The following is an 8,631-nucleotide window of genomic DNA, read 5'->3' as shown; positions in this document are numbered from 1 at the left end:
GTGAGTTGGTTAGTCCTTCATGGTTGCTTAATGGGGGTTTACATTTGTGTGATGTTTGATTGTTAAATGACAGAGTGAAATATGTATTACGACGGATCAGTATGGTTGAGGTAGGCTGGTGGTGTTATGCAATGTTGGGTCATGAGGCCTGCCGTATTGGTGTGATAAATCGTTTTGTGGAGATCCGGGGTGGTATTCCGGGTTCATTTTTAATGCATGAAGATGGTTCTTCATTGTCAAAGTATCAGTTCTTTGCAGTTTTTAGGCAATGTTTGTTGGATTTGGGTGAAAGATCCGAGGAATACGGGTCACATTCGTTTCGCACTCGGGCAGTGATGGAGACTTCTTGTTGGGGTTTGGGTGAAGAGATTGTTTGGCTCCTTGGGCGTTGGAAATCCAGACAGTTTCATTCTTATGTTCGCCCTCAACTTGTGGTTGTATAAGGACGAGTGGGTCTGGAGTTGCTTATGTGTTCTGGTCATAGTAATATGTGCATCGTGATGGTGATCGTTTCTTCTGTTTTACTGTAGTTATTATTGTTGTTATTTATTATTATAGCGCCATTTATTCCATGGCGCTTTACATGTGAGGAGGCGTATACATAATAAAAACAAGTACCATTATCTTAAACAATACAGGTCACAACTGGTACAGGAGGAGAGAGGACCCTGCCCGCGAGGGCTCACAATCTACAAGGGATGGGTGAGGATACAGGAGGAGAGAGGACCCTGCCCGCGAGGGCTCACAATCTACAAGGGATGGGTGAGGATACAGGAGGAGAGAGGACCCTGCCTGCGAGGGCTCACAATCTACAAGGGATGGGTGAGGATACAGGAGGAGAGAGGACCCTGCCTGCGAGGGCTCACAATCTACAAGGGATGGGTGAGAATACAGGAGGAGAGAGGACCCTGCCTGCGAGGGCTCACAATCTACAAGGGATGGGTGAGGATACAGGAGGAGAGAGGACCCTGCCCGCGAGGGCTCACAATCTACAAGGGATGGGTGAGGATACAGGAGGAGAGAGGACCCTGCCCGCGAGGGCTCACAATCTACAAGGGATGGGTGAGGATACAGGAGAGAGGACCCTGCCCGCGAGGGCTCACAATCTACAAGGGATGGGTGAGGATACAGGAGGAGAGAGGACCCTGCCCGCGAGGGCTCACAATCTACAAGGGATGGGTGAGAATACAGGAGGAGACAGGACCCTGCCTGCGAGGGCTCACAATCTACAAGGGATGGGTGAGGATACAGGAGGAGAGAGGACCCTGCCCGCGAGGGCTCACAATCTACAAGGGATGGGTGAGGATACAGGAGGAGAGAGGACCCTGCCCGCGAAGGCTCACAATCTACAAGGGATGGGTGAGGATACAGGAGGAGAGAGGACCCTGCCCGCGAGGGCTCACAATCTACAAGGGATGGGTGAGGATACAGGAGAGAGGACTCTGCCCGCGAGGGCTCACAATCTACAAGGGATGGGTGAGGATACAGGAGGAGAGAGGACCCTGCCTGCGAGGGCTCACAATCTACAAGGGATGGGTGAGGATACAGGAGGAGAGAGGACCCTGCCCGCGAGGGCTCACAATCTACAAGGGATGGGTGAGGATACAGGAGGAGAGAGGACCCTGCCCGCGAGGGCTCACAATCTACAAGGGATGGGTGAGGATACAGGAGAGAGGACCCTGCCCGCGAGGGCTCACAATCTACAAGGGATGGGTGAGGATACAGGAGGAGAGAGGACCCTGCCCGCGAGGGCTCACAATCTACAAGGGATGGGTGAGGATACAGGAGGAGAGAGGACCCTGCCTGCGAGGGCTCACAATCTACAAGGGATGGGTGAGGATACAGTAGGTGAGGATAGAGCTGGTCGTGCAGCTGTTTGGTCGATCGGTGGTTACTGCAGGCTGTAGGCTTGTCGGAAGAGGTGGGTCTTCAGGTTCTTTTTGAAGGTTTTGATGGTAGGTGAGAGTCTAATATGTTGTGGTAGAGGGTTCCAGAGTAGGGGGGAAGCACGGGAGAAATCTTGTATGCGATTGTGGGAAGAAGAGCAAAGAGGGGAGTAGAGAAGGAGATCTTGTGAGGATCGGAGGTTGTGTGCAGGAAAGTATCGGGAGACGAGGTCACAGATGTATGGAGGAGACAGGTTGTGGATGGCTTTGTACGTCATGGTTAGGCTTTTGTACTGGAGTCTCTGGGCAATGTGGAGCCAGTGAAGGGATTGACAGAGGGGAGAGGCCGGAGAATAGCGGGGGGACAGGTGGATTAGTCGGGCAGCTGAGTTTAGAATAGATTGGAGGGGTGCGAGAGTGTTAGAGGGGAGGCCACAGAGCAGGAGGTTGCAGTAGTCAAGGTGAGAGATGATGAGGGCATGGACTAGGGTTTTTGCAGATTCTTGGTTGAGGAATGTACGGATTTGTGAAATATTTTTGAGTTGAAGTCGGCAGGAAGTGGAAAGGGCTTGGATATGTGGTTTGAAGGAGAGATCAGTGTCAAGGATTACCCCGAGGCAGCGAGCTTGTGGGACTGGGGAGAGTGGGCAGCCATTTACTGTAATGGATAGGTTTGTTGGGGGGGTCACGTGAGATGGGGGAAAGATGATGAATTCTGTTTTGTCCATTTACATCAAAAGGTCCACCATATTAAGTATAAAGGCACTTCAACCTATTAAACTCATGCAACCATTTCGATCCAATAAGGGTCGAACACAGAAGAGATCCTTTAAAAGGGTAAGATTTTATTGAACAAATTTTTAAAAGACATAAAAAGCAGAACAATTCACAGAAAGGGAAGCTGCTGAAATCCAGACCCCAAGTAAACAATTATAATGACAACAGTATCAAAAAAATACCTAAACAATGCCCATATCAAAAGATGGATAACAGTCTAGTAAGAATAACATCAGTAGGAAAAGGTAATTCCAATAAGTGTTATCTAATCATGCTCTAGAATTATTTATGATAAATTAATAAACATATATAGGGATATAAAGAAAAAATAGGATATAGAAAAGAACATCATATCCAGGTTGTAATCAATATATCAAAAATATTGTTTTTAGTATATCACTGTATCCATGTTGTGATATAGACACTGATACAAATGGCAGTATGCTGTTTTTAATGTCCCAATGATAGCAACTAGCCTAAATAAATATCCTAATGGTTTATAGGCAAGTTAATGATATAATATCTATGTCACTGGCGGGTATAGATGGGATGAAAAATCCTAACATTCAATATACATCTCTCACTAGTGGAGCAAAAAATATATATTTGACAAAGGAAAAAAGGGAAGGTACCCAATTTCCACCGCCCTATATGCATACCACAATGAACTTGCCAGTAGAAAGTAAATATGGTGCTATTGCAAATAAGATATCAAATAAAGGAAGGTATATACCTATATTTCGGGACTTTGTAGATCTGGATCCAAAGAGCAGCGTCCCCTCACCCCTGTGGTATGCATATAGGGCGGTGGAAATTGGGTACCTTCCCTTTTTTCCTTTGTCAAATATATATTTTTTGCTCCACTAGTGAGAGATGTATATTGAATGTTAGGATTTTTCATCCCATCTATACCCGCCAGTGACATAGATTAATCATGAACTTGCCTATAAACCATTAGGATATTTATTTAGGCTAGTTGCTATCATTGGGACATTAAAAACAGCATACTGCCATTTGTATCAGTGTCTATATCACAACATGGATACAGTGATATACTAAAAACAATATTTTTGATATATTGATTACAACCTGGATATGATGTTCTTTTCTATATCCTATTTTTTCTTTATATCCCTATATATGTTTATTAATTTATCATAAATAATTCTAGAGCATGATTAGATAACACTTATTGGAATTACCTTTTCCTACTGATGTTATTCTTACTAGACTGTTATCCATCTTTTGATATGGGCATTGTTTAGGTATTTTTTTGATACTGTTGTCATTATAATTGTTTACTTGGGGTCTGGATTTCAGCAGCTTCCCTTTCTGTGAATTGTTCTGCTTTTTATGTCTTTTAAAAATTTGTTCAATAAAATGTTACCCTTTTAAAGGATCTCTTCTGTGTTCGACCCTTATTGGATCGAAATGGTTGTATCTGTTTTGTCCATGTTAAGTTTCAGAAATCTAGCGGAGAAGAAGGATGAAATAGTTACACATTTAATTTGGATCCTGGGTCATTCATACGTGTTCTTTGGGGCATTGTGGGCCAATGTTCATCCGGATGGTCCACAGCATTGATCAAGTAGCTTGGCATTGTGGTATGACTCAAATGTATTGGTTTTACATGTGGGAAGAAATGACCTTGGAGTAAGATCATCTCGGGAATTAATTAGAGACATTAAGTTTGACCTTGTCAGGTTCTTGTCATCCTATCCGGAGATTGTTATTGTGTGGTCTGATATAGTGGCACGGTTGAACTGGAGGTAAGCAATGTCAATGGAATGGATCAATAAGACCAGGATCAAGGTGAACAAAACAGTGGCCTCTTTTGTGGCAAGGAATGGCGGTATAGTGGTGAGACACAAGGACTTGGAGGTGCCATCACAGGAGCACTTGAGATCGGATGGGTGCATCTCAATGAAATTGGGATTAATTTATGTCATTGGTCTAAAGAGATGGTATTGAACAAGCTTTCGGGGTGTGGCAGGCCCGGCTACATAAGGAGTCCCGTGTCCGGGGCTGTGGCGTGGGATAGGCCTGGTTCAGAGGCTGGTTATCGGGAACGTCTGTTTGGTGGGAAGTCATTAGTGGGTAATAGTGGCTTCTGTTACAGGTCATGGTAACTTGCGTGTGTAGGTCCTGCAAGGGGTAGGGGTATTAATCCCTGGGCTGCTGTGTTGCAGCCAGTAATATACTTTCTTGGTGCTTCTGGACCCAGCTTATCTCTTGTTATTATATATGTAATGTTACTGTTTATAACGTTCTTGGCGCCATTGTTGTGGCTGCCTCAGATTGTGGGTGTATTGTTTTAATAAAAGACTGCGGCGGCCATTTAACCCCTGTCTCAAGCTGTCATGTGTTTCTTTTAAAGGGGTCGGATAGAAAGTGGTTGATAAAGATGGAGAAGATAAAATCCCTTGTTGGACTGTCATGTATTCACAGCTATGCGGTCACACATGAGAACCATCCTCTGTGGTCAGACATGATGCAGTAAGGTGTGCAGTGATTCCATCAGCACTAAAAGCTACCACAAGTGAAGGCAAGCCACTAAACTAGCCGGGTCCCAGGACGACTCTGGTGCTGACACGCTCACCCATGATCCAGGATCTGCGTAGCCGATGACCAGTGAAGCAGAGGTAACAGAGGTGCCAGCAGGGTCAGAACCAGAGAGCACACAAAGGGTCCCTCCAATATAAGAGCACCATAGCTAGGAACTGGCCAGGGTAATGGGACTGGCCAGTCGGCTAGTTGTCTCCATTGTTAGTGGGCTGATTGTCTCCACATTGAGGAATGAGACGGTTCTATCCACAGTGGGGTATACGATGATTGATCTCACAATTGACGGATTCTTCGTTGTGCTGTTTCTCCATATTTGCATACATGGTCACATTGTCTTGGTGGTCAGACGTCCACATGTGTGTGACTTCTGGCTACCGGCAGGTCTCCGGCCTGAAGCCCTTCAGTCTCCATTGTTCCTCTACAGCTGTGGACTCCAGAGTGGATGTTTGGGGGACTGTATTTGGCCTTGATATGATGGCAGGACGCTGGAGGCAAGTTATTCCACGGCGTGGTAGAAGAGGCGGTGCGTCAGCTGAGGCAGGTGCTGCTGGAAGGAGGCCAGTCCGTTATAGATAATTACAGCTTATGTTCTTTGTACTGCTTCCAGCCAGTGAGCGCGGGACGTCCCGGCATTAATGATGTGTACATTAGACTCATCACATTCGCATGCACCTCTATTAATACTTCTGCAGCTTCTTCTCTGTACATTTCCATCCTGACAACTTCAGATCTTTCCTCTCATCTGCGACACTGGAACTAAGGTCCTGATCCAACGGATCCATCAGGAGGAGCGTTCACAGCCATCTACCGGTGAGTGTCTCCGGCACTTCACACCAAGAACATGGAAGAAATGCTTAATATCAGCTTTAGGGCTCATTCACACCGGCATGGGGACAGCACATAGATGCCGCATAGATGGCTGTGCATTCACATCCCAGACCGAGAAAACGAGCATAAAATATTGTGTGCGGGCCACTAAAAAACTACTAGAACACATACAAGAGGCACAGAGGTGTGAATGGGTCCAAATAACACGACACATAACATCCCTACAAATAGAGGAGGTCCACAATAACCCCCCACAACTCAAGGAACATGAATCCGGACATTATAGCAGGGAGGTGGGGCGCGCATGTGTAAGGGGTTACAATGAACAGTATTTAAAGCACATCCTGGTACAATGTAAATATGGATTGTTAGGATTGTATAATTCTCTTTGTCTAGTGCTGTATACATATGTATTTTATGTATTAGTTTGCTACTGTATATATACTTCTATGGTGGTTATAGGGAAAGCGTATTGCAAAGTTTAGCCACTAGATGGAGACATTTTACTGTACATAGGATAGAACACAGTCTATTAAATAGTTAAACCTAGGAGGGGCACGGTGGAAAAGGCAGGGAAAAGTTCCTGGTAGAGTCAGTGAGGAGGGCACCCGCTGAGAGCAGAAGGGCTCTATAGGCTCCACAAGGAAAGGGCCCGGCCATCTATTTTCTGGGTGGAACATCAGCAGTGGAAGCAGTGCAGCAGTGCAGCAGTGCAGTATAAGTGGGACTGCAGTTGCTACAGGAAGACTAAGCAGTACGGGCAGGTCACTCAATATGTGGCGGCTTATGGCGTGGGCTGAGGCCCTCAGAACTGGCGCGAAACGGCTGAGGGAACTTACGGCTTCCAGATAAGCTGAATACATGTGGGAATTCCCTAACAAACAGGCATTCCTCACATGTATTCAGCGTATCTGGAAGCCATAAATCATGCAACTGAGGCGATGAAAACTATATCTCCGAGCAATAACAAATACTTGGAGGTCACCCGAGCGTGCTCAGGAAAACCCGAGCAACAGGTATACTCGCTCATCACTAGTATAGATCCTAGACTCAGGCAAGAGACACTAGAAAATGGGGTATCGACACTGAACTTAGTCAGGAAACACTAGAAAATGGTGTAGAGACTCCAGAATAAGGAAAGAGACTCTAGAAGATGGGGTATAGACCCTGGTGTCATGATCTCAATGGCAAGAGAACATAGCATAAGCATATATAGGAACTAGCTCTTGGAAGATGGGAACTGAGCTGACCATGAACTAAACCTAACGCACAACTAGCAGTGGCCGGGTAGCATGCCTACGTTGATTCTAGATGCCCAGCACCAGCCGGAGGACTAAATAAAACTAGCAGAGGAAAATATTAGTCCTAGCTCACCTCTAGAGAAATACCCCGAAAGGAGACAGAGGCCCCCCACATGTATTGGCGGTGAGTTGAGATGAAATAACAAACGTAGTATGAAAATAGGTTTAGCAAATTTGAGGTCCACTTACTACATAGCAGAAGACAGAAAGGACACTTTCATGGTCAGCTGAAAAGCCTATCAAAAACACCATCCAGAAATTACTTTAAAACTCTGGCATTAACTCATAACACCAGAGTGGCAATTCCTGTTCACAAGAGCTTTCCAGACACAGTAACGAAACTTCAGCTGTGAACTGGAACAAAAATGCAAAAACAAACATGGACAAGAGTCCAACTTATCTAGTAGTTGTCTAGCAAAAACAAACATGGACAAGAGTCCAACTTATCTAGTAGTTGTCTAGGAGCAGGAACAAGCACAGAGAGGCTTCTGATAACATTGTTGACCGGCAAGCAACTAACAGAGCAGCAAGGTTATATAGCGACTCCCACATCTTGATGGGAACAGGTGAACAGAGAAGATGAAGACACCAGTTCAATTCCACCAGTAGCCACCGGGGGAGCCCAGAATCCAAATTCACAACAGTACCCCCCCCTCAAGGAGGGGGCACCGAACCCTCACCAGAACCACCAGGGCGATCAGGATGGGCCCTATGAAAGGCACGAACCAGATCGGAGGCATGAACATCAGATGCATTCACCCAAGAATTATCCTCCTGGCCGTATCCCTTCCACTTGACCAGATACTGGAGTCTCCGTCTGGAAACACGAGAGTCCAAGACCTTCTCCACAACGTACTCCAACTCACCCTCAACCAACACCGGAGCAGGAGGCTCAACGGAAGGCACAACCGGTACCTCATACCTGCGCAATAATGACCGATGAAAAACGTTATGAATAGAAAAGGATGCAGGGAGGTCCAAACGGAAGGAAACAGGGTTAAGAATCTCCAATATCTTATACGGGCCGATAAACCGAGGCTTAAACTTAGGAGAAGAGACCCTCATAGGGACAAAACGAGAAGACAACCACACCAAATCCCCAACAGAAAGCCGAGGACCAACACGACGGTGGCGGTTGGCAAAAAGCTGAGTCTTCTCCTGGGACAACCTCAAATTGTCCACCACCTGCCCCCAGATCTGATGCAATCTCTCCACCACAGCATCCACTCCAGGACAATCCGAAGATTCCACCTGACCAGAGGAAAATCGAGGAT

At 46.0% G+C, this 8,631-nt stretch overlaps 1 protein-coding gene across 4 annotated transcripts in view; it reads left to right on the top strand.

Annotated features, from left to right (window-relative positions):
• The first annotated feature begins 5,885 nt into the window (after nt 1-5,885).
• Nucleotides 5,886-8,631, top strand: part of LOC143768313 (pancreatic lipase-related protein 2-like) — a 131,988-nt gene continuing 129,242 nt past the window's right edge. For 2 of the 4 annotated variants that reach the window (XM_077257004.1, XM_077257006.1), the window contains exon 1: nt 5,886-6,038. The gene's annotated coding sequence lies outside the window, so the exon portion shown is untranslated. The remainder of the gene's footprint in view (nt 6,039-8,631) is intronic. The other 2 variants (XM_077257007.1, XM_077257008.1) reach the window with 2 other exon arrangements.

Source organism: Ranitomeya variabilis, chromosome 4 (assembly GCF_051348905.1).
Source record: "Ranitomeya variabilis isolate aRanVar5 chromosome 4, aRanVar5.hap1, whole genome shotgun sequence".
NCBI lineage: Eukaryota > Metazoa > Chordata > Amphibia > Anura > Dendrobatidae > Ranitomeya > Ranitomeya variabilis.
The sequence above is the reverse complement of the archived record's forward strand: the minus strand, read 5'-3'. Positions and strand labels throughout refer to the sequence as shown.